Here is a 25,129-nt window from a genome sequence, read left to right as displayed (position 1 = left end):
AAGAAGTCCCTGGGCTTTGGAGACGGGTATGTCTTTGGCATCAAATGATACGAGCGCAGCAAAGGAAAAGGGGAATTAGCTCAAATGGTAGAGCGCTCGCTTAGCATGCGAGAGGTAGCGGGATCGATGCCCGCATTCTCCAGCAAGAGCTTTTATCCAAGGTCCACGCAAAGAGACTGACAGAGGCCACGGCGCTTGCTGGGTTAACGTGAAAAAGCTGTTTTGGCCCGTACGGGGATCGAACCCGCGACCTTGGCGTTATTAGCACCACGCTCTAACCAACTGAGCTAACCGGCCTCAGGGACCGAGCGCCCGTCAAGCAGGAACGACAAAGGAGCTCCCAGTGACGACGATCGATGTACATGCAAGAAAAATGTTTCTCTCGGGCCGTGAAAAACAGAAGAGGAGCTCTCGTGTTTCTGCCCGGTTTCGAACCGGGGACCTTTCGCGTGTTAGGCGAACGTGATAACCACTACACTACAGAAACCAGCTACACTCCTCGAGGCCACCTTGAGATTCCACAGGCCACATGGGACCAGTACAGCTTGACTTTGGACTGACGTACTGATCAATTCTTTACATGGTGAAATACACCTGCACTTTACCGTGAGCCAGGACCCTGCGTCTTGGAGACTTGGCCGTACCGAAATCAGCCACTTTGCCCGTGGCGCAGTGGCCCTTTCTTTGATTTTCCAGCGAGGCGCTGAACACATTACTCCGACAGCAGTCACAATCGCAGGGCAGTTTTCCAATCCGACCGCATGGACTTTGTCCAGAAGCTCCCCCCTCGTTAGGGCAGAGGAGACCGACTTCCCACGTGAAAGGCAGATCTGCTCTCCACGAAACTAATGAAAATGGCTTGATGGCCTGTGTCATACGCTGCTGGACTTTTAGCTTGAGTCTAAGCTGTGCATGGGCTTGTCTGTGGTAGCAACTGAAGTTCAGAGGGTGGTGAGCTACATCGCCCCTCCTGGTCCCAACATGGAACAGCGCACTCAGTAAGATCACTTCAACTTAAGCAGCCCTGAAGGGCACAGAGACGTTGCCTATGACCGCACTTTAAGGCATCTTGATTGAGCCATGGACCTTTAAAGCATTCAGCTGCGCCTCGTCCGGATGAGCTATCCATCGTCCAAGGCCTTGCGCTTGCGCGTGCCAGCTGGCGCGTACGCCGACCATGCTCTGTGTCGTTAGCCCTGTACCATGTGAGCCAAGAAGTCCCTGGGCTTTGGAGACGGGTATGTCTTTGGCATCAAATGATACGAGCGCAGCAAAGGAAAAGGGGAATTAGCTCAAATGGTAGAGCGCTCGCTTAGCATGCGAGAGGTAGCGGGATCGATGCCCGCATTCTCCAGCAAGAGCTTTTATCCAAGGTCCACGCAAAGAGACTGACAGAGGCCACGGCGCTTGCTGGGTTAACGTGAAAAAGCTGTTTTGGCCCGTACGGGGATCGAACCCGCGACCTTGGCGTTATTAGCACCACGCTCTAACCAACTGAGCTAACCGGCCTCGGGGACCGAGCGCCCGTCAAGCAGGAACGACAAAGGAGCTCCCAGTGACGACGATCGATGTACATGCAAGAAAAATGTTTCTCTCGGGCCGTGAAAAACAGAAGAGGAGCTCTCGTGTTTCTGCCCGGTTTTCGAACCGGGGACCTTTCGCGTGTTAGGCGAACGTGATAACCACTACACTACAGAAACCAGCTACACTCCTCGAGGCCACCTTGAGATTCCACAGGCCACATGGGACCAGTACAGCTTGACTTTGGACTGACGTACTGATCAATTCTTTACATGGTGAAATACACCTGCACTTTACCGTGAGCCAGGACCCTGCGTCTTGGAGACTTGGCCGTACCGAAATCAGCCACTTTGCCCGTGGCGCAGTGGCCCTTTCTTTGATTTTCCAGCGAGGCGCTGAACACATTACTCCGACAGCAGTCACAATCGCAGGGCAGTTTTCCAATCCGACCGCATGGACTTTGTCCAGAAGCTCCCCCCTCGTTAGGGCAGAGGAGACCGACTTCCCACGTGAAAGGCAGATCTGTTCTCCACGAAACTAATGAAAATGGCTTGATGGCCTGTGTCATACGCTGCTGGACTTTTAGCTTGAGTCTAAGCTGTGCATGGGCTTGTCTGTGGTAGCAACTGAAGTTCAGAGGGTGGTGAGCTACATCGCCCCTCCTGGTCCCAACATGGAACAGCGCACTCAGTAAGATCACTTCAACTTAAGCAGCCCTGAAGGGCACAGAGACGTTGCCTATGACCGCACTTTAAGGCATCTTGATTGAGCCATGGACCTTTAAAGCATTCAGCTGCGCCTCGTCCGGATGAGCTATCCATCGTCCAAGGCCTTGCGCTTGCGCGTGCCAGCTGGCGCGTACGCCGACCATGCTCTGTGTCGTTAGCCCTGTACCATGTGAGCCAAGAAGTCCCTGGGCTTTGGAGACGGGTATGTCTTTGGCATCAAATGATACGAGCGCAGCAAAGGAAAAGGGGGAATTAGCTCAAACGGTATAGCGCTCGCTTAGCATGTGAGAGGTAGCGGGATCGATGCCCGCATTCTCCAGCAAGAGCTTTTATCCAAGGTCCACGCAAAGAGACTGACAGAGGCCACGGCGCTTGCTGGGTTAACGTGAAAAAGCTGTTTTGGCCCGTACGGGGATCGAACCCGCGACCTTGGCGTTATTAGCACCACGCTCTAACCAACTGAGCTAACCGGCCTCGGGGACCGAGCGCCCGTCAAGCAGGAACGACAAAGGAGCTCCCAGTGACGACGATCGATGTACATGCAAGAAAAATGTTTCTCTCGGGCCGTGAAAAACAGAAGAGGAGCTCTCGTGTTTCTGCCCGGTTTCGAACCGGGGACCTTTCGCGTGTTAGGCGAACGTGATAACCACTACACTACAGAAACCAGCTACACTCCTCGAGGCCACCTTGAGATTCCACAGGCCACATGGGACCAGTACAGCTTGACTTTGGACTGACGTACTGATCAATTCTTTACATGGTGAAATACACCTGCACTTTACCGTGAGCCAGGACCCTGCGTCTTGGAGACTTGGCCGTACCGAAATCAGCCACTTTGCCCGTGGCGCAGTGGCCCTTTCTTTGATTTTCCAGCGAGGCGCTGAACACATTACTCCGACAGCAGTCACAATCGCAGGGCAGTTTTCCAATCCGACCGCATGGACTTTGTCCAGAAGCTCCCCCCTCGTTAGGGCAGAGGAGACCGACTTCCCACGTGAAAGGCAGATCTGCTCTCCACGAAACTAATGAAAATGGCTTGATGGCCTGTGTCATACGCTGCTGGACTTTTAGCTTGAGTCTAAGCTGTGCATGGGCTTGTCTGTGGTAGCAACTGAAGTTCAGAGGGTGGTGAGCTACATCGCCCCTCCTGGTCCCAACATGGAACAGCGCACTCAGTAAGATCACTTCAACTTAAGCAGCCCTGAAGGGCACAGAGACGTTGCCTATGACCGCACTTTAAGGCATCTTGATTGAGCCATGGACCTTTAAAGCATTCAGCTGCGCCTCGTCCGGATGAGCTATCCATCGTCCAAGGCCTTGCGCTTGCGCGTGCCAGCTGGCGCGTACGCCGACCATGCTCTGTGTCGTTAGCCCTGTACCATGTGAGCCAAGAAGTCCCTGGGCTTTGGAGACGGGTATGTCTTTGGCATCAAATGATACGAGCGCAGCAAAGGAAAAGGGGAATTAGCTCAAATGGTAGAGCGCTCGCTTAGCATGCGAGAGGTAGCGGGATCGATGCCCGCATTCTCCAGCAAGAGCTTTTATCCAAGGTCCACGCAAAGAGACTGACAGAGGGCACGGCGCTTGCTGGGTTAACGTGAAAAAGCTGTTTTGGCCCGTACGGGGATCGAACCCGCGACCTTGGCGTTATTAGCACCACGCTCTAACCAACTGAGCTAACCGGCCTCGGGACCGAGCGCCCGTCAAGCAGGAACGACAAAGGAGCTCCCAGTGACGACGATCGATGTACATGCAAGAAAAATGTTTCTCTCGGGCCGTGAAAAACAGAAGAGGAGCTCTCGTGTTTCTGCCCGGTTTCGAACCGGGGACCTTTCGCGTGTTAGGCGAACGTGATAACCACTACACTACAGAAACCAGCTACACTCCTCGAGGCCACCTTGAGATTCCACAGGCCACATGGGACCAGTACAGCTTGACTTTGGACTGACGTACTGATCAATTCTTTACATGGTGAAATACACCTGCACTTTACCGTGAGCCAGGACCCTGCGTCTTGGAGACTTGGCCGTACCGAAATCAGCCACTTTGCCCGTGGCGCAGTGGCCCTTTCTTTGATTTTCCAGCGAGGCGCTGAACACATTACTCCGACAGCAGTCACAATCGCAGGGCAGTTTTCCAATCCGACCGCATGGACTTTGTCCAGAAGCTCCCCCCTCGTTAGGGCAGAGGAGACCGACTTCCCACGTGAAAGGCAGATCTGCTCTCCACGAAACTAATGAAAATGGCTTGATGGCCTGTGTCATACGCTGCTGGACTTTTAGCTTGAGTCTAAGCTGTGCATGGGCTTGTCTGTGGTAGCAACTGAAGTTCAGAGGGTGGTGAGCTACATCGCCCCTCCTGGTCCCAACATGGAATAGCGCACTCAGTAAGATCACTTCAACTTAAGCAGCCCTGAAAGGCACAGAGACGTTGCCTATGACCGCACTTTAAGGCATCTTGATTGAGCCATGGACCTTTAAAGCATTCAGCTGCGCCTCGTCCGGATGAGCTATCCATCGTCCAAGGCCTTGCGCTTGCGCGTGCCAGCTGGCGCGTACGCCGACCATGTTCTGTGTCGTTAGCCCTGTACCATGTGAGCCAAGAAGTCCCTGGGCTTTGGAGACGGGTATGTCTTTGGCATCAAATGATACGAGCGCAGCAAAGGAAAAGGGGAATTAGCTCAAATGGTAGAGCGCTCGCTTAGCATGCGAGAGGTAGCGGGATCGATGCCCGCATTCTCCAGCAAGAGCTTTTATCCAAGGTCCACGCAAAGAGACTGACAGAGGCCACGGCGCTTGCTGGGTTAACGTGAAAAAGCTGTTTTGGCCCGTACGGGGATCGAACCCGCGACCTTGGCGTTATTAGCACCACGCTCTAACCAACTGAGCTAACCGGCCTTGGGGACCGAGCGCCCGTCAAGCAGGAACGACAAAGGAGCTCCCAGTGACGACGATCGATGTACATGCAAGAAAAATGTTTCTCTCGGGCCGTGAAAAACAGAAGAGGAGCTCTCGTGTTTCTGCCCGGTTTCGAACCGGGGACCTTTCGCGTGTTAGGCGAACGTGATAACCACTACACTACAGAAACCAGCTACACTCCTCGAGGCCACCTTGAGATTCCACAGGCCACATGGGACCAGTACAGCTTGACTTTGGACTGACGTACTGATCAATTCTTTACATGGTGAAATACACCTGCACTTTACCGTGAGCCAGGACCCTGCGTCTTGGAGACTTGGCCGTACCGAAATCAGCCACTTTGCCCGTGGCGCAGTGGCCCTTTCTTTGATTTTCCAGCGAGGCGCTGAACACATTACTCCGACAGCATTCACAATCGCAGGGCAGTTTTCCAATCCGACCGCATGGACTTTGTCCAGAAGCTCCCCCCTCGTTAGGGCAGAGGAGACCGACTTCCCACGTGAAAGGCAGATCTGCTCTCCACGAAACTAATGAAAATGGCTTGATGGCCTGTGTCATACGCTGCTGGACTTTTAGCTTGAGTCTAAGCTGTGCATGGGCTTGTCTGTGGTAGCAACTGAAGTTCAGAGGGTGGTGAGCTACATCGCCCCTCCTGGTCCCAACATGGAACAGCGCACTCAGTAAGATCACTTCAACTTAAGCAGCCCTGAAGGGCACAGAGACGTTGCCTATGACCGCACTTTAAGGCATCTTGATTGAGCCATGGACCTTTAAAGCATTCAGCTGCGCCTCGTCCGGATGAGCTATCCATCGTCCAAGGCCTTGCGCTTGCGCGTGCCAGCTGGCGCGTACGCCGACCATGCTCTGTGTCGTTAGCCCTGTACCATGTGAGCCAAGAAGTCCCTGGGCTTTGGAGACGGGTATGTCTTTGGCATCAAATGATACGAGCGCAGCAAAGGAAAAGGGGAATTAGCTCAAATGGTAGAGCGCTCGCTTAGCATGCGAGAGGTAGCGGGATCGATGCCCGCATTCTCCAGCAAGAGCTTTTATCCAAGGTCCACGCAAAGAGACTGACAGAGGCCACGGCGCTTGCTGGGTTAACGTGAAAAAGCTGTTTTGGCCCGTACGGGGATCGAAACCGCGACCTTGGCGTTATTAGCACCACGCTCTAACCAACTGAGCTAACCGGCCTCGGGGACGCCCGTCAAGCAGGAACGACAAAGGAGCTCCCAGTGACGACGATCGATGTACATGCAAGAAAAATGTTTCTCTCGGGCCGTGAAAAACAGTAGAGGAGCTCTCGTGTTTCTGCCCGGTTTCGAACCGGGGACCTTTCGCGTGTTAGGCGAACGTGATAACCACTACACTACAGAAACCAGCTACACTCCTTGAGGCCACCTTGAGATTCCACAGGCCACATGGGACCAGTACAGCTTGACTTTGGACTGACGTACTGATCAATTCTTTACATGGTGAAATACACCTGCACTTTACCGTGAGCCAGGACCCTGCGTCTTGGAGACTTGGCCGTACCGAAATCAGCCACTTTGCCCGTGGCGCAGTGGCCCTTTCTTTGATTTTCCAGCGAGGCGCTGAACACATTACTCCGACAGCAGTCACAATCGCAGGGCAGTTTTCCAATCCGACCGCATGGACTTTGTCCAGAAGCTCCCCCCTCGTTAGGGCAGAGGAGACCGACTTCCCACGTGAAAGGCAGATCTGCTCTCCACGAAACTAATGAAAATGGCTTGATGGCCTGTGTCATACGCTGCTGGACTTTTAGCTTGAGTCTAAGCTGTGCATGGGCTTGTCTGTGGTAGCAACTGAAGTTCAGAGGGTGGTGAGCTACATCGCCCCTCCTGGTCCCAACATGGAACAGCGCACTCAGTAAGATCACTTCAACTTAAGCAGCCCTGAAGGGCACAGAGACGTTGCCTATGACCGCACTTTAAGGCATCTTGATTGAGCCATGGACCTTTAAAGCATTCAGCTGCGCCTCGTCCGGATGAGCTATCCATCGTCCAAGGCCTTGCGCTTGCGCGTGCCAGCTGGCGCGTACGCCGACCATGCTCTGTGTCGTTAGCCCTGTACCATGTGAGCCAAGAAGTCCCTGGGCTTTGGAGACGGGTATGTCTTTGGCATCAAATGATACGAGCGCAGCAAAGGAAAAGGGGAATTAGCTCAAATGGTAGAGCGCTCGCTTAGCATGCGAGAGGTAGTGGGATCGATGCCCGCATTCTCCAGCAAGAGCTTTTATCCAAGGTCCACGCAAAGAGACTGACAGAGGCCACGGCGCTTGCTGGGTTAACGTGAAAAAGCTGTTTTGGCCCGTACGGGGATCGAACCCGCGACCTTGGCGTTATTAGCACCACGCTCTAACCAACTGAGCTAACCGGCCTCGGGGACCGAGCGCCCGTCAAGCAGGAACGACAAAGGAGCTCCCAGTGACGACGATCGATGTACATGCAAGAAAAATGTTTCTCTCGGGCCGTGAAAAACAGAAGAGGAGCTCTCGTGTTTCTGCCCGGTTTCGAAACGGGGACCTTTCGCGTGTTAGGCGAACGTGATAACCACTACACTACAGAAACCAGCTACACTCCTCGAGGCCACCTTGAGATTCCACAGGCCACATGGGACCAGTACAGCTTGACTTTGGACTGACGTACTGATCAATTCTTTACATGGTGAAATACACCTGCACTTTACCGTGAGCCAGGACCCTGCGTCTTGGAGACTTGGCCGTACCGAAATCAGCCACTTTGCCCGTGGCGCAGTGGCCCTTTCTTTGATTTTCCAGCGAGGCGCTGAACACATTACTCCGACAGCAGTCACAATCGCAGGGCAGTTTTCCAATCCGACCGCATGGACTTTGTCCAGAAGCTCCCCCCTCGTTAGGGCAGAGGAGACCGACTTCCCACGTGAAAGGCAGATCTGCTCCCCACGAAACTAATGAAAATGGCTTGATGGCCTGTGTCATACGCTGCTGGACTTTTAGCTTGAGTCTAAGCTGTGCATGGGCTTGTCTGTGGTAGCAACTGAAGTTCAGAGGGTGGTGAGCTACATCGCCCCTCCTGGTCCCAACATGGAACAGCGCACTCAGTAAGATCACTTCAACTTAAGCAGCCCTGAAGGGCACAGAGACGTTGCCTATGACCGCACTTTAAGGCATCTTGATTGAGCCATGGACCTTTAAAGCATTCAGCTGCGCCTCGTCCGGATGAGCTATCCATCGTCCAAGGCCTTGCGCTTGCGCGTGCCAGCTGGCGCGTACGCCGACCATGCTCTGTGTCGTTAGCCCTGTACCATGTGAGCCAAGAAGTCCCTGGGCTTTGGAGACGGGTATGTCTTTGGCATCAAATGATACGAGCGCAGCAAAGGAAAAGGGGAATTAGCTCAAATGGTAGAGCGCTCGCTTAGCATGCGAGAGGTAGCGGGATCGATGCCCACATTCTCCAGCAAGAGCTTTTATCCAAGGTCCACGCAAAGAGACTGACAGAGGCCACGGCGCTTGCTGGGTTAACGTGAAAAAGCTGTTTTGGCCCGTACGGGGATCGAACCCGCGACCTTGGCGTTATTAGCACCACGCTCTAACCAACTGAGCTAACCGGCCTCGGGGACCGAGCGCCCGTCAAGCAGGAACGACAAAGGAGCTCCCAGTGACGACGATCGATGTACATGCAAGAAAAATGTTTCTCTCGGGCCGTGAAAAACAGAAGAGGAGCTCTCGTGTTTCTGCCCGGTTTCGAACCGGGGACCTTTCGCGTGTTAGGCGAACGTGATAACCACTACACTACAGAAACCAGCTACACTCCTCGAGGCCACCTTGAGATTCCACAGGCCACATGGGACCAGTACAGCTTGACTTTGGACTGACGTACTGATCAATTCTTTACATGGTGAAATACACCTGCACTTTACCGTGAGCCAGGACCCTGCGTCTTGGAGACTTGGCCGTACCGAAATCAGCCACTTTGCCCGTGGCGCAGTGGCCCTTTCTTTGATTTTCCAGCGAGGCGCTGAACACATTACTCCGACAGCAGTCACAATCGCAGGGCAGTTTTCCAATCCGACCGCATGGACTTTGTCCAGAAGCTCCCCCCTCGTTAGGGCAGAGGAGACCGACTTCCCACGTGAAAGGCAGATCTGCTCTCCACGAAACTAATGAAAATGGCTTGATGGCCTGTGTCATACGCTGCTGGACTTTTAGCTTGAGTCTAAGCTGTGCATGGGCTTGTCTGTGGTAGCAACTGAAGTTCAGAGGGTGGTGAGCTACATCGCCCCTCCTGGTCCCAACATGGAACAGCGCACTCAGTAAGATCACTTCAACTTAAGCAGCCCTGAAGGGCACAGAGACGTTGCCTATGACCGCACTTTAAGGCATCTTGATTGAGCCATGGACCTTTAAAGCATTCAGCTGCGCCTCGTCCGGATGAGCTATCCATCGTCCAAGGCCTTGCGCTTGCGCGTGCCAGCTGGCGCGTACGCCGACCATGCTCTGTGTCGTTAGCCCTGTACCATGTGAGCCAAGAAGTCCCTGGGCTTTGGAGACGGGTATGTCTTTGGCATCAAATGATACGAGCGCAGCAAAGGAAAAGGGGAATTAGCTCAAATGGTAGAGCGCTCGCTTAGCATGCGAGAGGTAGCGGGATCGATGCCCGCATTCTCCAGCAAGAGCTTTTATCCAAGGTCCACGCAAAGAGACTGACAGAGGCCACGGCGCTTGCTGGGTTAACGTGAAAAAGCTGTTTTGGCCCGTACGGGGATCGAACCCGCGACCTTGGCGTTATTAGCACCACGCTCTAACCAACTGAGCTAACCGGCCTCGGGGACCGAGCGCCCGTCAAGCAGGAACGACAAAGGAGCTCCCAGTGACGACGATCGATGTACATGCAAGAAAAATGTTTCTCTCGGGCCGTGAAAAACAGAAGAGGAGCTCTCGTGTTTCTGCCCGGTTTCGAAACGGGGACCTTTCGCGTGTTAGGCGAACGTGATAACCACTACACTACAGAAACCAGCTACACTCCTCGAGGCCACCTTGAGATTCCACAGGCCACATGGGACCAGTACAGCTTGACTTTGGACTGACGTACTGATCAATTCTTTACATGGTGAAATACACCTGCACTTTACCGTGAGCCAGGACCCTGCGTCTTGGAGACTTGGCCGTACCGAAATCAGCCACTTTGCCCGTGGCGCAGTGGCCCTTTCTTTGATTTTCCAGCGAGGCGCTGAACACATTACTCCGACAGCAGTCACAATCGCAGGGCAGTTTTCCAATCCGACCGCATGGACTTTGTCCAGAAGCTCCCCCCTCGTTAGGGCAGAGGAGACCGACTTCCCACGTGAAAGGCAGATCTGCTCCCCACGAAACTAATGAAAATGGCTTGATGGCCTGTGTCATACGCTGCTGGACTTTTAGCTTGAGTCTAAGCTGTGCATGGGCTTGTCTGTGGTAGCAACTGAAGTTCAGAGGGTGGTGAGCTACATCGCCCCTCCTGGTCCCAACATGGAACAGCGCACTCAGTAAGATCACTTCAACTTAAGCAGCCCTGAAGGGCACAGAGACGTTGCCTATGACCGCACTTTAAGGCATCTTGATTGAGCCATGGACCTTTAAAGCATTCAGCTGCGCCTCGTCCGGATGAGCTATCCATCGTCCAAGGCCTTGCGCTTGCGCGTGCCAGCTGGCGCGTACGCCGACCATGCTCTGTGTCGTTAGCCCTGTACCATGTGAGCCAAGAAGTCCCTGGGCTTTGGAGACGGGTATGTCTTTGGCATCAAATGATACGAGCGCAGCAAAGGAAAAGGGGAATTAGCTCAAATGGTAGAGCGCTCGCTTAGCATGCGAGAGGTAGCGGGATCGATGCCCGCATTCTCCAGCAAGAGCTTTTATCCAAGGTCCACGCAAAGAGACTGACAGAGGCCACGGCGCTTGCTGGGTTAACGTGAAAAAGCTGTTTTGGCCCGTACGGGGATCGAACCCGCGACCTTGGCGTTATTAGCACCACGCTCTAACCAACTGAGCTAACCGGCCTCGGGGACCGAGCGCCCGTCAAGCAGAAACGACAAAGGAGCTCCCAGTGACGACGATCGATGTACATGCAAGAAAAATGTTTCTCTCGGGCCGTGAAAAACAGAAGAGGAGCTCTCGTGTTTCTGCCCGGTTTCGAACCGGGGACCTTTCGCGTGTTAGGCGAACGTGATAACCACTACACTACAGAAACCAGCTACACTCCTCTAGGCCACCTTGAGATTCCACAGGCCACATGGGACCAGTACAGCTTGACTTTGGACTGACGTACTGATCAATTCTTTACATGGTGAAATACACCTGCACTTTACCGTGAGCCAGGACCCTGCGTCTTGGAGACTTGGCCGTACCGAAATCAGCCACTTTGCCCGTGGCGCAGTGGCCCTTTCTTTGATTTTCCAGCGAGGCGCTGAACACATTACTCCGACAGCAGTCACAATCGCAGGGCAGTTTTCCAATCCGACCGCATGGACTTTGTCCAGAAGCTCCCCCCTCGTTAGGGCAGAGGAGACCGACTTCCCACGTGAAAGGCAGATCTGCTCTCCACGAAACTAATGAAAATGGCTTGATGGCCTGTGTCATACGCTGCTGGACTTTTAGCTTGAGTCTAAGCTGTGCATGGGCTTGTCTGTGGTAGCAACTGAAGTTCAGAGGGTGGTGAGCTACATCGCCCCTCCTGGTCCCAACATGGAACAGCGCACTCAGTAAGATCACTTCAACTTAAGCAGCCCTGAAGGGCACAGAGACGTTGCCTATGACCGCACTTTAAGGCATCTTGATTGAGCCATGGACCTTTAAAGCATTCAGCTGCGCCTCGTCCGGATGAGCTATCCATCGTCCAAGGCCTTGCGCTTGCGCGTGCCAGCTGGCGCGTACGCCGACCATGCTCTGTGTCGTTAGCCCTGTACCATGTGAGCCAAGAAGTCCCTGGGCTTTGGAGACGGGTATGTCTTTGGCATCAAATGATACGAGCGCAGCAAAGGAAAAGGGGAATTAGCTCAAATGGTAGAGCGCTCGCTTAGCATGCGAGAGGTAGCGGGATCGATGCCCGCATTCTCCAGCAAGAGCTTTTATCCAAGGTCCACGCAAAGAGACTGACAGAGGCCACGGCGCTTGCTGGGTTAACGTGAAAAAGCTGTTTTGGCCCGTACGGGGATCGAACCCGCGACCTTGGCGTTATTAGCACCACGCTCTAACCAACTGAGCTAACCGGCCTCGGGGATCGAGCGCCCGTCAAGCAGGAACGACAAAGGAGCTCCCAGTGACGACGATCGATGTACATGCAAGAAAAATGTTTCTCTCGGGCCGTGAAAAACAGAAGAGGAGCTCTCGTGTTTCTGCCCGGTTTCGAACCGGGGACCTTTCGCGTGTTAGGCGAACGTGATAACCACTACACTACAGAAACCAGCTACACTCCTCAAGGCCACCTTGAGATTCCACAGGCCACATGGGACCAGTACAGCTTGACTTTGGACTGACGTACTGATCAATTCTTTACATGGTGAAATACACCTGCACTTTACCGTGAGCCAGGACCCTGCGTCTTGGAGACTTGGCCGTACCGAAATCAGCCACTTTGCCCGTGGCGCAGTGGCCCTTTCTTTGATTTTCCAGCGAGGCGCTGAACACATTACTCCGACAGCAGTCACAATCGCAGGGCAGTTTTCCAATCCGACCGCATGGACTTTGTCCAGAAGCTCCCCCCTCGTTAGGGCAGAGGAGACCGACTTCCCACGTGAAAGGCAGATCTGCTCTCCACGAAACTAATGAAAATGGCTTGATGGCCTGTGTCATACGCTGCTGGACTTTTAGCTTGAGTCTAAGCTGTGCATGGGCTTGTCTGTGGTAGCAACTGAAGTTCAGAGGGTGGTGAGCTACATCGCCCCTCCTGGTCCCAACATGGAACAGCGCACTCAGTAAGATCACTTCAACTTAAGCAGCCCTGAAGGGCACAGAGACGTTGCCTATGACCGCACTTTAAGGCATCTTGATTGAGCCATGGACCTTTAAAGCATTCAGCTGCGCCTCGTCCGGATGAGCTATCCATCGTCCAAGGCCTTGCGCTTGCGCGTGCCAGCTGGCGCGTACGCCGACCATGCTCTGTGTCGTTAGCCCTGTACCATGTGAGCCAAGAAGTCCCTGGGCTTTGGAGACGGGTATGTCTTTGGCATCAAATGATACGAGCGCAGCAAAGGAAAAGGGGAATTAGCTCAAATGGTAGAGCGCTCGCTTAGCATGCGAGAGGTAGCGGGATCGATGCCCGCATTCTCCAGCAAGAGCTTTTATCCAAGGTCCACGCAAAGAGACTGACAGAGGCCACGGCGCTTGCTGGGTTAACGTGAAAAAGCTGTTTTGGCCCGTACGGGGATCGAACCCGCGACCTTGGCGTTATTAGCACCACGCTCTAACCAACTGAGCTAACCGGCCTCAGGGACCGAGCGCCCGTCAAGCAGGAACGACAAAGGAGCTCCCAGTGACGACGATCGATGTACATGCAAGAAAAATGTTTCTCTCGGGCCGTGAAAAACAGAAGAGGAGCTCTCGTGTTTCTGCCCGGTTTCGAACCGGGGACCTTTCGCGTGTTAGGCGAACGTGATAACCACTACACTACAGAAACCAGCTACACTCCTCGAGGCCACCTTGAGATTCCACAGGCCACATGGGACCAGTACAGCTTGACTTTGGACTGACGTACTGATCAATTCTTTACATGGTGAAATACACCTGCACTTTACCGTGAGCCAGGACCCTGCGTCTTGGAGACTTGGCCGTACCGAAATCAGCCACTTTGCCCGTGGCGCAGTGGCCCTTTCTTTGATTTTCCAGCGAGGCGCTGAACACATTACTCCGACAGCAGTCACAATCGCAGGGCAGTTTTCCAATCCGACCGCATGGACTTTGTCCAGAAGCTCCCCCCTCGTTAGGGCAGAGGAGACCGACTTCCCACGTGAAAGGCAGATCTGCTCTCCACGAAACTAATGAAAATGGCTTGATGGCCTGTGTCATACGCTGCTGGACTTTTAGCTTGAGTCTAAGCTGTGCATGGGCTTGTCTGTGGTAGCAACTGAAGTTCAGAGGGTGGTGAGCTACATCGCCCCTCCTGGTCCCAACATGGAACAGCGCACTCAGTAAGATCACTTCAACTTAAGCAGCCCTGAAGGGCACAGAGACGTTGCCTATGACCGCACTTTAAGGCATCTTGATTGAGCCATGGACCTTTAAAGCATTCAGCTGCGCCTCGTCCGGATGAGCTATCCATCGTCCAAGGCCTTGCGCTTGCGCGTGCCAGCTGGCGCGTACGCCGACCATGCTCTGTGTCGTTAGCCCTGTACCATGTGAGCCAAGAAGTCCCTGGGCTTTGGAGACGGGTATGTCTTTGGCATCAAATGATACGAGCGCAGCAAAGGAAAAGGGGAATTAGCTCAAATGGTAGAGCGCTCGCTTAGCATGCGAGAGGTAGCGGGATCGATGCCCGCATTCTCCAGCAAGAGCTTTTATCCAAGGTCCACGCAAAGAGACTGACAGAGGCCACGGCGCTTGCTGGGTTAACGTGAAAAAGCTGTTTTGGCCCGTACGGGGATCGAACCCGCGACCTTGGCGTTATTAGCACCACGCTCTAACCAACTGAGCTAACCGGCCCCGGGGACCGAGCGCCCGTCAAGCAGGAACGACAAAGGAGCTCCCAGTGACGACGATCGATGTACATGCAAGAAAAATGTTTCTCTCGGGCCGTGAAAAACAGAAGAGGAGCTCTCGTGTTTCTGCCCGGTTTCGAACCGGGGACCTTTCGCGTGTTAGGCGAACGTGATAACCACTACACTACAGAAACCAGCTACACTCCTCGAGGCCACCTTGAGATTCCACAGGCCACATGGGACCAGTACAGCTTGACTTTGGACTGACGTACTGATCAATTCTTTACATGGTGAAATACACCTGCACTTTACCGTGAGCCAGGACCCTGCGTCTTGGAGACTTGGCCGTACCGAAATCAGCCACTTTGCCCGTGGCGCAGTGGCCCTTTCTTTGATTTTCCAGCGAGGCGCTGAACACATTACTCCGACAGCAGTCACAATCGCAGGGCAGTTTTCCAATCCGACCGCATGGACTTTGTCCAGAAGCTCCCCCCTCGTTAGGGCAGAGGAGACCGACTTCCCACGTGAAAGGCAGATCTGCTCTCCACGAAACTAATGAAAATGGCTTGATGGCCTGTGTCATACGCTGCTGGACTTTTAGCTTGAGTCTAAGCTGTGCATGGGCTTGTCTGTGGTAGCAACTGAAGTTCAGAGGGTGGTGAGCTACATCGCCCCTCCTGGTCCCAACATGGAACAGCGCACTCAGTAAGATCACTTCAACTTAAGCAGCCCTGAAGGGCACAGAGACGTTGCCTATGACCGCACTTTAAGGCATCTTGATTGAGCCATGGACCTTTAAAGCATTCAGCTGCGCCTCGTCCGGATGAGCTATCCATCGTCCAAGGCCTTGCGCTTGCGCGTGCCAGCTGGCGCGTACGCCGACCATGCTCTGTGTCGTTAGCCCTGTACCATGTGAGCCAAGAAGTCCCTGGGCTTTGGAGACGGGTATGTCTTTGGCATCAAATGATACGAGCGCAGCAAAGGAAAAGGGGAATTAGCTCAAATGGTAGAGCGCTCGCTTAGCATGCGAGAGGTAGCGGGATCGATGCCCGCATTCTCCAGCAAGAGCTTTTATCCAAGGTCCACGCAAAGAGACTGACAGAGGCCACGGCGCTTGCTGGGTTAACGTGAAAAAGCTGTTTTGGCCCGTACGGGGATCGAACCCGCGACCTTGGCGTTATTAGCACCACGCTCTAACCAACTGAGCTAACCGGCCTCAGGGACCGAGCGCCCGTCAAGCAGGAACGACAAAGGAGCTCCCAGTGACGACGATCGATGTACATGCAAGAAAAATGTTTCTCTCGGGCCGTGAAAAACAGAAGAGGAGCTCTCGTGTTTCTGCCCGGTTTCGAACCGGGGACCTTTCGCGTGTTAGGCGAACGTGATAACCACTACACTACAGAAACCAGCTACACTCCTCGAGGCCACCTTGAGATTCCACAGGCCACATGGGACCAGTACAGCTTGACTTTGGACTGACGTACTGATCAATTCTTTACATGGTGAAATACACCTGCACTTTACCGTGAGCCAGGACCCTGCGTCTTGGAGACTTGGCCGTACCGAAATCAGCCACTTTGCCCGTGGCGCAGTGGCCCTTTCTTTGATTTTCCAGCGAGGCGCTGAACACATTACTCCGACAGCAGTCACAATCGCAGGGCAGTTTTCCAATCCGACCGCATGGACTTTGTCCAGAAGCTCCCCCCTCGTTAGGGCAGAGGAGACCGACTTCCCACGTGAAAGGCAGATCTGCTCTCCACGAAACTAATGAAAATGGCTTGATGGCCTGTGTCATACGCTGCTGGACTTTTAGCTTGAGTCTAAGCTGTGCATGGGCTTGTCTGTGGTAGCAACTGAAGTTCAGAGGGTGGTGAGCTACATCGCCCCTCCTGGTCCCAACATGGAACAGCGCACTCAGTAAGATCACTTCAACTTAAGCAGCCCTGAAGGGCACAGAGACGTTGCCTATGACCGCACTTTAAGGCATCTTGATTGAGCCATGGACCTTTAAAGCATTCAGCTGCGCCTCGTCCGGATGAGCTATCCATCGTCCAAGGCCTTGCGCTTGCGCGTGCCAGCTGGCGCGTACGCCGACCATGCTCTGTGTCGTTAGCCCTGTACCATGTGAGCCAAGAAGTCCCTGGGCTTTGGAGACGGGTATGTCTTTGGCATCAAATGATACGAGCGCAGCAAAGGAAAAGGGGAATTAGCTCAAATGGTAGAGCGCTCGCTTAGCATGCGAGAGGTAGCGGGATCGATGCCCGCATTCTCCAGCAAGAGCTTTTATCCAAGGTCCACGCAAAGAGACTGACAGAGGCCACGGCGCTTGCTGGGTTAACGTGAAAAAGCTGTTTTGGCCCGTACGGGGATCGAACCCGCGACCTTGGCGTTATTAGCACCACGCTCTAACCAACTGAGCTAACCGGCCCCGGGGACCGAGCGCCCGTCAAGCAGGAACGACAAAGGAGCTCCCAGTGACGACGATCGATGTACATGCAAGAAAAATGTTTCTCTCGGGCCGTGAAAAACAGAAGAGGAGCTCTCGTGTTTCTGCCCGGTTTCGAACCGGGGACCTTTCGCGTGTTAGGCGAACGTGATAACCACTACACTACAGAAACCAGCTACACTCCTCGAGGCCACCTTGAGATTCCACAGGCCACATGGGACCAGTACAGCTTGACTTTGGACTGACGTACTGATCAATTCTTTACATGGTGAAATACACCTGCACTTTACCGTGAGCCAGGACCCTGCGTCTTGGAGACTTGGCCGTACCGAAATCAGCCACTTTGCCCGTGGCGCAGTGGCCCTTTCTTTGATTTTCCAGCGAGGCGCTGAACACATTACTCCGACAGCAGTCACAATCGCAGGGCAGTTTTCCAATCCGACCGCATGGACTTTGTCCAGAAGCTCCCCCCTCGTTAGGGCAGAGGAGACCGACTTCCCACGTGAAAGGCAGATCTGCTCTCCACGAAACTAATGAAAATGGCTTGATGGCCTGTGTCATACGCTGCTGGACTTTTAGCTTGAGTCTAAGCTGTGCATGGGCTTGTCTGTGGTAGCAACTGAAGTTCAGAGGGTGGTGAGCTACATCGCCCCTCCTGGTCCCAACATGGAACAGCGCACTCAGTAAGATCACTTCAACTTAAGCAGCCCTGAAGGGCACAGAGACGTTGCCTATGACCGCACTTTAAGGCATCTTGATTGAGCCATGGACCTTTAAAGCATTCAGCTGCGCCTCGTCCGGATGAGCTATCCATCGTCCAAGGCCTTGCGCTTGCGCGTGCCAGCTGGCGCGTACGCCGACCATGCTCTGTGTCGTTAGCCCTGTACCATGTGAGCCAAGAAGTCCCTGGGCTTTGGAGACGGGTATGTCTTTGGCATCAAATGATACGAGCGCAGCAAAGGAAAAGGGGAATTAGCTCAAATGGTAGAGCGCTCGCTTAGCATGCGAGAGGTAGCGGGATCGATGCCCGCATTCTCCAGCAAGAGCTTTTATCCAAGGTCCACGCAAAGAGACTGACAGAGGCCACGGCGCTTGCTGGGTTAACGTGAAAAAGCTGTTTTGGCCCGTACGGGGATCGAACCCGCGACCTTGGCGTTATTAGCACCACGCTCTAACCAACTGAGCTAACCGGCCTCAGGGACCGAGCGGCCGTCAAGCAGGAACGACAAAGGAGCTCCCAGTGACGACGATCGATGTACATGCAAGAAAAATGTTTCTCTCGGGCCGTGAAAAACAGAAGAGGAGCTCTCGTGTTTCTGCCCGGTTTCGAACCGGGGACCTTTCGCGTGTTAGGCGAACGTGATAACCACTACACTACAGAAACCAGCTACACTCCTCGAGGCCACCTTGAGATTCCACAGGCCACATGGGACCAGTACAGCTTGACTTTGGACTGACGTACTGATCAATTCTTTACATGGTGAAATACACCTGCACTTTACCGTGAGCCAGGACCCTGCGTCTTGGAGACTTGGCCGTACCGAAATCAGCCACTTTGCCCGTGGCGCAGTGGCCCTTTCTTTGATTTTCCAGCGAGGCGCTGAACACATTACTCCGACAGCAGTCACAATCGCAGGGCAGTTTTCCAATCCGACCGCATGGACTTTGTCCAGAAGCTCCCCCCTCGTTAGGGCAGAGGAGACCGACTTCCCACGTGAAAGGCAGATCTGCTCTCCACGAAACTAATGAAAATGGCTTGATGGCCTGTGTCATACGCTGCTGGACTTTTAGCTTGAGTCTAAGCTGTGCATGGGCTTGTCTGTGGTAGCAACTGAAGTTCAGAGGGTGGTGAGCTACATCGCCCCTCCTGGTCCCAACATGGAACAGCGCACTCAGTAAGATCACTTCAACTTAAGCAGCCCTGAAGGGCACAGAGACGTTGCCTATGACCGCACTTTAAGACATCTTGATTGAGCCATGGACCTTTAAAGCATTCAGCTGCGCCTCGTCCGGATGAGCTATCCATCGTCCAAGGCCTTGCGCTTGCGCGTGCCAGCTGGCGCGTACGCCGACCATGCTCTGTGTCGTTAGCCCTGTACCATGTGAGCCAAGAAGTCCCTGGGCTTTGGAGACGGGTATGTCTTTGGCATCAAATGATACGAGCGCAGCAAAGGAAAAGGGGAATTAGCTCAAATGGTAGAGCGCTCGCTTAGCATGCGAGAGGTAGCGGGATCGATGCCCGCATTCTCCAGCAAGAGCTTTTATCCAAGGTCCACGCAAAGAGACTGACAGAGGCCACGGCGCTTGCTGGGTTAACGTGAAAAAGCTGTTTTGGCCCGTACGGGGATCGAACCCGCGACCTTGGCGTTATTAGCACCACGCTCTAACCAACTGAGCTAACCGGCCTCAGGGACCGAGCGCCCGTCAAGCAGGAACGACAAAGGAGCTCCCAGTGACGACGATCGATGTACATGCAAGAAAAATGTTTCTCTCGGGCCGTGAAAAACAGAAGAGGAGCTCTCGTGTTTCTGCCCGGTTTCGAACCGGGGACCTTTCGCGTGTTAGGCGAACGTGATAACCACTACACTACAGAAACCAGCTACACTCCTCGAGGCCACCTTGAGATTCCACAGGCCACATGGGACCAGTACAGCTTGACTTTGGACTGACGTACTGATCAATTCTTTACATGGTGAAATACACCTGCACTTTACCGTGAGCCAGGACCCTGCGTCTTGGAGACTTGGCCGTACCGAAATCAGCCACTTTGCCCGTGGCGCAGTGGCCCTTTCTTTGATTTTCCAGCGAGGCGCTGAACACATTACTCCGACAGCAGTCACAATCGCAGGGCAGTTTTCCAATCCGACCGCATGGACTTTGTCCAGAAGCTCCCCCCTCGTTAGGGCAGAGGAGACCGACTTCCCACGTGAAAGGCAGATCTGCTCTCCACGAAACTAATGAAAATGGCTTGATGGCCTGTGTCATACGCTGCTGGACTTTTAGCTTGAGTCTAAGCTGTGCATGGGCTTGTCTGTGGTAGCAACTGAAGTTCAGAGGGTGGTGAGCTACATCGCCCCTCCTGGTCCCAACATGGAACAGCGCACTCAGTAAGATCACTTCAACTTAAGCAGCCCTGAAGGGCACAGAGACGTTGCCTATGACCGCACTTTAAGGCATCTTGATTGAGCCATGGACCTTTAAAGCATTCAGCTGCGCCTCGTCCGGATGAGCTATCCATCGTCCAAGGCCTTGCGCTTGCGCGTGCCAGCTGGCGCGTACGCCGACCATGCTCTGTGTCGTTAGCCCTGTACCATGTGAGCCAAGAAGTCCCTGGGCTTTGGAGACGGGTATGTCTTTGGCATCAAATGATACGAGCGCAGCAAAGGAAAAGGGGAATTAGCTCAAATGGTAGAGCGCTCGCTTAGCATGCGAGAGGTAGCGGGATCGATGCCCGCATTCTCCAGCAAGAGCTTTTATCCAAGGTCCACGCAAAGAGACTGACAGAGGCCACGGCGCTTGCTGGGTTAACGTGAAAAAGCTGTTTTGGCCCGTACGGGGATCGAACCCGCGACCTTGGCGTTATTAGCACCACGCTCTAACCAACTGAGCTAACCGGCCCCGGGGAGCGAGCGCCCGTCAAGCAGGAACGACAAAGGAGCTCCCAGTGACGACGATCGATGTACATGCAAGAAAAATGTTTCTCTCGGGCCGTGAAAAACAGAAGAGGAGCTCTCGTGTTTCTGCCCGGTTTCGAACCGGGGACCTGTCGCGTGTTAGGCGAACGTGATAACCACTACACTACAGAAACCAGCTACACTCCTCGAGGCCACCTTGAGATTCCACAGGCCACATGGGACCAGTACAGCTTGACTTTGGACTGACGTACTGATCAATTCTTTACATGGTGAAATACACCTGCACTTTACCGTGAGCCAGGACCCTGCGTCTTGGAGACTTGGCCGTACCGAAATCAGCCACTTTGCCCGTGGCGCAGTGGCCCTTTCTTTGATTTTCCAGCGAGGCGCTGAACACATTACTCCGACAGCAGTCACAATCGCAGGGCAGTTTTCCAATCCGACCGCATGGACTTTGTCCAGAAGCTCCCCCCTCGTTAGGGCAGAGGAGACCGACTTCCCACGTGAAAGGCAGATCTGCTCTCCACGAAACTAATGAAAATGGCTTGATGGCCTGTGTCATACGCTGCTGGACTTTTAGCTTGAGTCTAAGCTGTGCATGGGCTTGTCTGTGGTAGCAACTGAAGTTCAGAGGGTGGTGAGCTACATCGCCCCTCCTGGTCCCAACATGGAACAGCGCACTCAGTAAGATCACTTCAACTTAAGCAGCCCTGAAGGGCACAGAGACGTTGCCTATGACCGCACTTTAAGGCATCTTGATTGAGCCATGGACCTTTAAAGCATTCAGCTGCGCCTCGTCCGGATGAGCTATCCATCGTCCAAGGCCTTGCGCTTGCGCGTGCCAGCTGGCGCGTACGCCGACCATGCTCTGTGTCGTTAGCCCTGTACCATGTGAGCCAAGAAGTCCCTGGGCTTTGGAGACGGGTATGTCTTTGGCATCAAATGATACGAGCGCAGCAAAGGAAAAGGGGAATTAGCTCAAATGGTAGAGCGCTCGCTTAGCATGCGAGAGGTAGCGGGATCGATGCCCGCATTCTCCAGCAAGAGCTTTTATCCAAGGTCCACGCAAAGAGACTGACAGAGGCCACGGCGCTTGCTGGGTTAACGTGAAAAAGCTGTTTTGGCCCGTACGGGGATCGAACCCGCGACCTTGGCGTTATTAGCACCACGCTCTAACCAACTGAGCTAACCGGCCCCGGGGACCGAGCGCCCGTCAAGCAGGAACGACAAAGGAGCTCCCAGTGACGACGATCGATGTACATGCAAGAAAAATGTTTCTCTCGGGCCGTGAAAAACAGAAGAGGAGCTCTCGTGTTTCTGCCCGGTTTCGAACCGGGGACCTTTCGCGTGTTAGGCGAACGTGATAACCACTACACTACAGAAACCAGCTACACTCCTCGAGGCCACCTTGAGATTCCACAGGCCACATGGGACCAGTACAGCTTGACTTTGGACTGACGTACTGATCAATTCTTTACATGGTGAAATACACCTGCACTTTACCGTGAGCCAGGACCCTGCGTCTTGGAGACTTGGCCGTACCGAAATCAGCCACTTTGCCCGTGGCGCAGTGGCCCTTTCTTTGATTTTCCAGCGAGGCGCTGAACACATTACTCCGACAGCAGTCACAATCGCAGGGCAGTTTTCCAATCCGACCGCATGGACTTTGTCCAGAAGCTCCCCCCTCGTTAGGGCAGAGGAGACCGACTTCCCACGTGAAAGGCAGATCTGCTCTCCACGAAACTAATGAAAATGGCTTGATGGCCTGTGTCATACGCTGCTGGACTTTTAGCTTGAGTCTAAGCTGTGCATGGGCTTGTCTGTGGTAGCAACTGAAGTTCAGAGGGTGGTGAGCTACATCGCCCCTCCTGGTCCCAACATGGAACAGCGCACTCAGTAAGATCACTTCAACTTAAGCAGCCCTGAAGGGCACAGAGACGTTGCCTATGACCGCACTTTAAGGCATCTTGATTGAGCCATGGACCTTTAAAGCATTCAGCTGCGCCTCGTCCGGATGAGCTATCCATCGTCCAAGGCCTTGCGCTTGCGCGTGCCAGCTGGCGCGTACGCCGACCATGCTCTGTGTCGTTAGCCCTGTACCATGTGAGCCAAGAAGTCCCTGGGCTTTGGAGACGGGTATGTCTTTGGCATCAAATGATACGAGCGCAGCAAAGGAAAAGGGGAATTAGCTCAAATGGTAGAGCGCTCGCTTAGCATGCGAGAGGTAGCGGGATCGATGCCCGCATTCTCCAGCAAGAGCTTTTATCCAAGGTCCACGCAAAGAGACTGACAGAGGCCACGGCGCTTGCTGGGTTAACGTGAAAAAGCTGTTTTGGCCCGTACGGGGATCGAACCCGCGACCTTGGCGTTATTAGCACCACGCTCTAACCAACTGAGCTAACCGGCCTCAGGGACCGAGCGCCCGTCAAGCAGGAACGACAAAGGAGCTCCCAGTGACGACGATCGATGTACATGCAAGAAAAATGTTTCTCTCGGGCCGTGAAAAACAGAAGAGGAGCTCTCGTGTTTCTGCCCGGTTTCGAACCGGGGACCTTTCGCGTGTTAGGCGAACGTGATAACCACTACACTACAGAAACCAGCTACACTCCTCGAGGCCACCTTGAGATTCCACAGGCCACATGGGACCAGTACAGCTTGACTTTGGACTGACGTACTGATCAATTCTTTACATGGTGAAATACACCTGCACTTTACCGTGAGCCAGGACCCTGCGTCTTGGAGACTTGGCCGTACCGAAATCAGCCACTTTGCCCGTGGCGCAGTGGCCCTTTCTTTGATTTTCCAGCGAGGCGCTGAACACATTACTCCGACAGCAGTCACAATCGCAGGGCAGTTTTCCAATCCGACCGCATGGACTTTGTCCAGAAGCTCCCCCCTCGTTAGGGCAGAGGAGACCGACTTCCCACGTGAAAGGCAGATCTGCTCTCCACGAAACTAATGAAAATGGCTTGATGGCCTGTGTCATACGCTGCTGGACTTTTAGCTTGAGTCTAAGCTGTGCATGGGCTTGTCTGTGGTAGCAACTGAAGTTCAGAGGGTGGTGAGCTACATCGCCCCTCCTGGTCCCAACATGGAACAGCGCACTCAGTAAGATCACTTCAACTTAAGCAGCCCTGAAGGGCACAGAGACGTTGCCTATGACCGCACTTTAAGGCATCTTGATTGAGCCATGGACCTTTAAAGCATTCAGCTGCGCCTCGTCCGGATGAGCTATCCATCGTCCAAGGCCTTGCGCTTGCGCGTGCCAGCTGGCGCGTACGCCGACCATGCTCTGTGTCGTTAGCCCTGTACCATGTGAGCCAAGAAGTCCCTGGGCTTTGGAGACGGGTATGTCTTTGGCATCAAATGATACGAGCGCAGCAAAGGAAAAGGGGAATTAGCTCAAATGGTAGAGCGCTCGCTTAGCATGCGAGAGGTAGCGGGATCGATGCCCGCATTCTCCAGCAAGAGCTTTTATCCAAGGTCCACGCAAAGAGACTGACAGAGGCCACGGCGCTTGCTGGGTTAACGTGAAAAAGCTGTTTTGGCCCGTACGGGGATCGAACCCGCGACCTTGGCGTTATTAGCACCACGCTCTAACCAACTGAGCTAACCGGCCCCGGGGAGCGAGCGCCCGTCAAGCAGGAACGACAAAGGAGCTCCCAGTGACGACGATCGATGTACATGCAAGAAAAATGTTTCTCTCGGGCCGTGAAAAACAGAAGAGGAGCTCTCGTGTTTCTGCCCGGTTTCGAACCGGGGACCTGTCGCGTGTTAGGCGAACGTGATAACCACTACACTACAGAAACCAGCTACACTCCTCGAGGCCACCTTGAGATTCCACAGGCCACATGGGACCAGTACAGCTTGACTTTGGACTGACGTACTGATCAATTCTTTACATGGTGAAATACACCTGCACTTTACCGTGAGCCAGGACCCTGCGTCTTGGAGACTTGGCCGTACCGAAATCAGCCACTTTGCCCGTGGCGCAGTGGCCCTTTCTTTGATTTTCCAGCGAGGCGCTGAACACATTACTCCGACAGCAGTCACAATCGCAGGGCAGTTTTCCAATCCGACCGCATGGACTTTGTCCAGAAGCTCCCCCCTCGTTAGGGCAGAGGAGACCGACTTCCCACGTGAAAGGCAGATCTGCTCTCCACGAAACTAATGAAAATGGCTTGATGGCCTGTGTCATACGCTGCTGGACTTTTA

The 25,129-nt window shown here is 53.9% G+C and overlaps 54 non-coding genes across 54 annotated transcripts; 18 read left to right on the top strand and 36 right to left on the bottom strand.

Moving 5' to 3' along the window:
- Window positions 1-69: 69 nt before the first annotated feature.
- On the top strand, window positions 70-142 carry trnaa-agc (transfer RNA alanine (anticodon AGC)). The gene has a single exon. It is a non-coding gene; the product is annotated as a tRNA-Ala (tRNA).
- Window positions 143-223: 81 nt separating this feature from the next.
- Window positions 224-297, bottom strand: trnai-aau (transfer RNA isoleucine (anticodon AAU)). Its single transcript has one exon. It is a non-coding gene; the product is annotated as a tRNA-Ile (tRNA).
- Window positions 298-414: 117 nt separating this feature from the next.
- On the bottom strand, window positions 415-487 carry trnav-aac (transfer RNA valine (anticodon AAC)). The gene has a single exon. It is a non-coding gene; the product is annotated as a tRNA-Val (tRNA).
- Window positions 488-1,281: 794 nt separating this feature from the next.
- On the top strand, window positions 1,282-1,354 carry trnaa-agc (transfer RNA alanine (anticodon AGC)). The gene has a single exon. It is a non-coding gene; the product is annotated as a tRNA-Ala (tRNA).
- Window positions 1,355-1,435: 81 nt separating this feature from the next.
- Window positions 1,436-1,509, bottom strand: trnai-aau (transfer RNA isoleucine (anticodon AAU)). Its single transcript has one exon. It is a non-coding gene; the product is annotated as a tRNA-Ile (tRNA).
- Window positions 1,510-2,649: 1,140 nt separating this feature from the next.
- trnai-aau (transfer RNA isoleucine (anticodon AAU)) lies at window positions 2,650-2,723 on the bottom strand. Its single transcript has one exon. It is a non-coding gene; the product is annotated as a tRNA-Ile (tRNA).
- Window positions 2,724-2,840: 117 nt separating this feature from the next.
- Window positions 2,841-2,913, bottom strand: trnav-aac (transfer RNA valine (anticodon AAC)). The gene has a single exon. It is a non-coding gene; the product is annotated as a tRNA-Val (tRNA).
- A 794-nt stretch (window positions 2,914-3,707) lies between these two features.
- On the top strand, window positions 3,708-3,780 carry trnaa-agc (transfer RNA alanine (anticodon AGC)). Its single transcript has one exon. It is a non-coding gene; the product is annotated as a tRNA-Ala (tRNA).
- Window positions 3,781-3,861: 81 nt separating this feature from the next.
- On the bottom strand, window positions 3,862-3,935 carry trnai-aau (transfer RNA isoleucine (anticodon AAU)). Its single transcript has one exon. It is a non-coding gene; the product is annotated as a tRNA-Ile (tRNA).
- Window positions 3,936-4,051: 116 nt separating this feature from the next.
- On the bottom strand, window positions 4,052-4,124 carry trnav-aac (transfer RNA valine (anticodon AAC)). The gene has a single exon. It is a non-coding gene; the product is annotated as a tRNA-Val (tRNA).
- Window positions 4,125-4,918: 794 nt separating this feature from the next.
- Window positions 4,919-4,991, top strand: trnaa-agc (transfer RNA alanine (anticodon AGC)). The gene has a single exon. It is a non-coding gene; the product is annotated as a tRNA-Ala (tRNA).
- An 81-nt stretch (window positions 4,992-5,072) lies between these two features.
- On the bottom strand, window positions 5,073-5,146 carry trnai-aau (transfer RNA isoleucine (anticodon AAU)). Its single transcript has one exon. It is a non-coding gene; the product is annotated as a tRNA-Ile (tRNA).
- Window positions 5,147-5,263: 117 nt separating this feature from the next.
- On the bottom strand, window positions 5,264-5,336 carry trnav-aac (transfer RNA valine (anticodon AAC)). Its single transcript has one exon. It is a non-coding gene; the product is annotated as a tRNA-Val (tRNA).
- A 794-nt stretch (window positions 5,337-6,130) lies between these two features.
- Window positions 6,131-6,203, top strand: trnaa-agc (transfer RNA alanine (anticodon AGC)). The gene has a single exon. It is a non-coding gene; the product is annotated as a tRNA-Ala (tRNA).
- Window positions 6,204-6,470: 267 nt separating this feature from the next.
- Window positions 6,471-6,543, bottom strand: trnav-aac (transfer RNA valine (anticodon AAC)). Its single transcript has one exon. It is a non-coding gene; the product is annotated as a tRNA-Val (tRNA).
- Window positions 6,544-7,491: 948 nt separating this feature from the next.
- On the bottom strand, window positions 7,492-7,565 carry trnai-aau (transfer RNA isoleucine (anticodon AAU)). Its single transcript has one exon. It is a non-coding gene; the product is annotated as a tRNA-Ile (tRNA).
- Window positions 7,566-8,703: 1,138 nt separating this feature from the next.
- Window positions 8,704-8,777, bottom strand: trnai-aau (transfer RNA isoleucine (anticodon AAU)). The gene has a single exon. It is a non-coding gene; the product is annotated as a tRNA-Ile (tRNA).
- Window positions 8,778-8,894: 117 nt separating this feature from the next.
- trnav-aac (transfer RNA valine (anticodon AAC)) lies at window positions 8,895-8,967 on the bottom strand. The gene has a single exon. It is a non-coding gene; the product is annotated as a tRNA-Val (tRNA).
- Window positions 8,968-9,761: 794 nt separating this feature from the next.
- trnaa-agc (transfer RNA alanine (anticodon AGC)) lies at window positions 9,762-9,834 on the top strand. Its single transcript has one exon. It is a non-coding gene; the product is annotated as a tRNA-Ala (tRNA).
- An 81-nt stretch (window positions 9,835-9,915) lies between these two features.
- trnai-aau (transfer RNA isoleucine (anticodon AAU)) lies at window positions 9,916-9,989 on the bottom strand. The gene has a single exon. It is a non-coding gene; the product is annotated as a tRNA-Ile (tRNA).
- A 984-nt stretch (window positions 9,990-10,973) lies between these two features.
- On the top strand, window positions 10,974-11,046 carry trnaa-agc (transfer RNA alanine (anticodon AGC)). Its single transcript has one exon. It is a non-coding gene; the product is annotated as a tRNA-Ala (tRNA).
- Window positions 11,047-11,127: 81 nt separating this feature from the next.
- On the bottom strand, window positions 11,128-11,201 carry trnai-aau (transfer RNA isoleucine (anticodon AAU)). Its single transcript has one exon. It is a non-coding gene; the product is annotated as a tRNA-Ile (tRNA).
- A 117-nt stretch (window positions 11,202-11,318) lies between these two features.
- trnav-aac (transfer RNA valine (anticodon AAC)) lies at window positions 11,319-11,391 on the bottom strand. Its single transcript has one exon. It is a non-coding gene; the product is annotated as a tRNA-Val (tRNA).
- Window positions 11,392-12,185: 794 nt separating this feature from the next.
- On the top strand, window positions 12,186-12,258 carry trnaa-agc (transfer RNA alanine (anticodon AGC)). The gene has a single exon. It is a non-coding gene; the product is annotated as a tRNA-Ala (tRNA).
- Window positions 12,259-12,339: 81 nt separating this feature from the next.
- Window positions 12,340-12,413, bottom strand: trnai-aau (transfer RNA isoleucine (anticodon AAU)). Its single transcript has one exon. It is a non-coding gene; the product is annotated as a tRNA-Ile (tRNA).
- A 117-nt stretch (window positions 12,414-12,530) lies between these two features.
- Window positions 12,531-12,603, bottom strand: trnav-aac (transfer RNA valine (anticodon AAC)). The gene has a single exon. It is a non-coding gene; the product is annotated as a tRNA-Val (tRNA).
- Window positions 12,604-13,397: 794 nt separating this feature from the next.
- On the top strand, window positions 13,398-13,470 carry trnaa-agc (transfer RNA alanine (anticodon AGC)). Its single transcript has one exon. It is a non-coding gene; the product is annotated as a tRNA-Ala (tRNA).
- Window positions 13,471-13,551: 81 nt separating this feature from the next.
- Window positions 13,552-13,625, bottom strand: trnai-aau (transfer RNA isoleucine (anticodon AAU)). Its single transcript has one exon. It is a non-coding gene; the product is annotated as a tRNA-Ile (tRNA).
- Window positions 13,626-13,742: 117 nt separating this feature from the next.
- Window positions 13,743-13,815, bottom strand: trnav-aac (transfer RNA valine (anticodon AAC)). The gene has a single exon. It is a non-coding gene; the product is annotated as a tRNA-Val (tRNA).
- Window positions 13,816-14,609: 794 nt separating this feature from the next.
- trnaa-agc (transfer RNA alanine (anticodon AGC)) lies at window positions 14,610-14,682 on the top strand. Its single transcript has one exon. It is a non-coding gene; the product is annotated as a tRNA-Ala (tRNA).
- Window positions 14,683-14,763: 81 nt separating this feature from the next.
- trnai-aau (transfer RNA isoleucine (anticodon AAU)) lies at window positions 14,764-14,837 on the bottom strand. The gene has a single exon. It is a non-coding gene; the product is annotated as a tRNA-Ile (tRNA).
- A 117-nt stretch (window positions 14,838-14,954) lies between these two features.
- On the bottom strand, window positions 14,955-15,027 carry trnav-aac (transfer RNA valine (anticodon AAC)). The gene has a single exon. It is a non-coding gene; the product is annotated as a tRNA-Val (tRNA).
- A 794-nt stretch (window positions 15,028-15,821) lies between these two features.
- trnaa-agc (transfer RNA alanine (anticodon AGC)) lies at window positions 15,822-15,894 on the top strand. The gene has a single exon. It is a non-coding gene; the product is annotated as a tRNA-Ala (tRNA).
- Window positions 15,895-15,975: 81 nt separating this feature from the next.
- trnai-aau (transfer RNA isoleucine (anticodon AAU)) lies at window positions 15,976-16,049 on the bottom strand. The gene has a single exon. It is a non-coding gene; the product is annotated as a tRNA-Ile (tRNA).
- A 117-nt stretch (window positions 16,050-16,166) lies between these two features.
- trnav-aac (transfer RNA valine (anticodon AAC)) lies at window positions 16,167-16,239 on the bottom strand. Its single transcript has one exon. It is a non-coding gene; the product is annotated as a tRNA-Val (tRNA).
- Window positions 16,240-17,033: 794 nt separating this feature from the next.
- trnaa-agc (transfer RNA alanine (anticodon AGC)) lies at window positions 17,034-17,106 on the top strand. The gene has a single exon. It is a non-coding gene; the product is annotated as a tRNA-Ala (tRNA).
- Window positions 17,107-17,187: 81 nt separating this feature from the next.
- Window positions 17,188-17,261, bottom strand: trnai-aau (transfer RNA isoleucine (anticodon AAU)). The gene has a single exon. It is a non-coding gene; the product is annotated as a tRNA-Ile (tRNA).
- Window positions 17,262-17,378: 117 nt separating this feature from the next.
- On the bottom strand, window positions 17,379-17,451 carry trnav-aac (transfer RNA valine (anticodon AAC)). Its single transcript has one exon. It is a non-coding gene; the product is annotated as a tRNA-Val (tRNA).
- A 794-nt stretch (window positions 17,452-18,245) lies between these two features.
- Window positions 18,246-18,318, top strand: trnaa-agc (transfer RNA alanine (anticodon AGC)). Its single transcript has one exon. It is a non-coding gene; the product is annotated as a tRNA-Ala (tRNA).
- Window positions 18,319-18,399: 81 nt separating this feature from the next.
- Window positions 18,400-18,473, bottom strand: trnai-aau (transfer RNA isoleucine (anticodon AAU)). The gene has a single exon. It is a non-coding gene; the product is annotated as a tRNA-Ile (tRNA).
- Window positions 18,474-18,590: 117 nt separating this feature from the next.
- On the bottom strand, window positions 18,591-18,663 carry trnav-aac (transfer RNA valine (anticodon AAC)). The gene has a single exon. It is a non-coding gene; the product is annotated as a tRNA-Val (tRNA).
- Window positions 18,664-19,457: 794 nt separating this feature from the next.
- Window positions 19,458-19,530, top strand: trnaa-agc (transfer RNA alanine (anticodon AGC)). The gene has a single exon. It is a non-coding gene; the product is annotated as a tRNA-Ala (tRNA).
- An 81-nt stretch (window positions 19,531-19,611) lies between these two features.
- Window positions 19,612-19,685, bottom strand: trnai-aau (transfer RNA isoleucine (anticodon AAU)). The gene has a single exon. It is a non-coding gene; the product is annotated as a tRNA-Ile (tRNA).
- A 117-nt stretch (window positions 19,686-19,802) lies between these two features.
- Window positions 19,803-19,875, bottom strand: trnav-aac (transfer RNA valine (anticodon AAC)). The gene has a single exon. It is a non-coding gene; the product is annotated as a tRNA-Val (tRNA).
- Window positions 19,876-20,669: 794 nt separating this feature from the next.
- Window positions 20,670-20,742, top strand: trnaa-agc (transfer RNA alanine (anticodon AGC)). The gene has a single exon. It is a non-coding gene; the product is annotated as a tRNA-Ala (tRNA).
- An 81-nt stretch (window positions 20,743-20,823) lies between these two features.
- trnai-aau (transfer RNA isoleucine (anticodon AAU)) lies at window positions 20,824-20,897 on the bottom strand. The gene has a single exon. It is a non-coding gene; the product is annotated as a tRNA-Ile (tRNA).
- A 984-nt stretch (window positions 20,898-21,881) lies between these two features.
- trnaa-agc (transfer RNA alanine (anticodon AGC)) lies at window positions 21,882-21,954 on the top strand. The gene has a single exon. It is a non-coding gene; the product is annotated as a tRNA-Ala (tRNA).
- An 81-nt stretch (window positions 21,955-22,035) lies between these two features.
- trnai-aau (transfer RNA isoleucine (anticodon AAU)) lies at window positions 22,036-22,109 on the bottom strand. Its single transcript has one exon. It is a non-coding gene; the product is annotated as a tRNA-Ile (tRNA).
- Window positions 22,110-22,226: 117 nt separating this feature from the next.
- Window positions 22,227-22,299, bottom strand: trnav-aac (transfer RNA valine (anticodon AAC)). The gene has a single exon. It is a non-coding gene; the product is annotated as a tRNA-Val (tRNA).
- Window positions 22,300-23,093: 794 nt separating this feature from the next.
- trnaa-agc (transfer RNA alanine (anticodon AGC)) lies at window positions 23,094-23,166 on the top strand. The gene has a single exon. It is a non-coding gene; the product is annotated as a tRNA-Ala (tRNA).
- Window positions 23,167-23,247: 81 nt separating this feature from the next.
- Window positions 23,248-23,321, bottom strand: trnai-aau (transfer RNA isoleucine (anticodon AAU)). The gene has a single exon. It is a non-coding gene; the product is annotated as a tRNA-Ile (tRNA).
- Window positions 23,322-23,438: 117 nt separating this feature from the next.
- trnav-aac (transfer RNA valine (anticodon AAC)) lies at window positions 23,439-23,511 on the bottom strand. The gene has a single exon. It is a non-coding gene; the product is annotated as a tRNA-Val (tRNA).
- Window positions 23,512-24,305: 794 nt separating this feature from the next.
- trnaa-agc (transfer RNA alanine (anticodon AGC)) lies at window positions 24,306-24,378 on the top strand. The gene has a single exon. It is a non-coding gene; the product is annotated as a tRNA-Ala (tRNA).
- Window positions 24,379-24,459: 81 nt separating this feature from the next.
- On the bottom strand, window positions 24,460-24,533 carry trnai-aau (transfer RNA isoleucine (anticodon AAU)). Its single transcript has one exon. It is a non-coding gene; the product is annotated as a tRNA-Ile (tRNA).
- Between the last annotated feature and the right edge of the window lie 596 nt (window positions 24,534-25,129).

This window comes from Hoplias malabaricus, chromosome 15, assembly GCF_029633855.1.
Source record: "Hoplias malabaricus isolate fHopMal1 chromosome 15, fHopMal1.hap1, whole genome shotgun sequence".
Lineage (NCBI taxonomy): Eukaryota > Metazoa > Chordata > Actinopteri > Characiformes > Erythrinidae > Hoplias > Hoplias malabaricus.
This window is presented reverse-complemented; position numbering and strand designations above follow the sequence as displayed.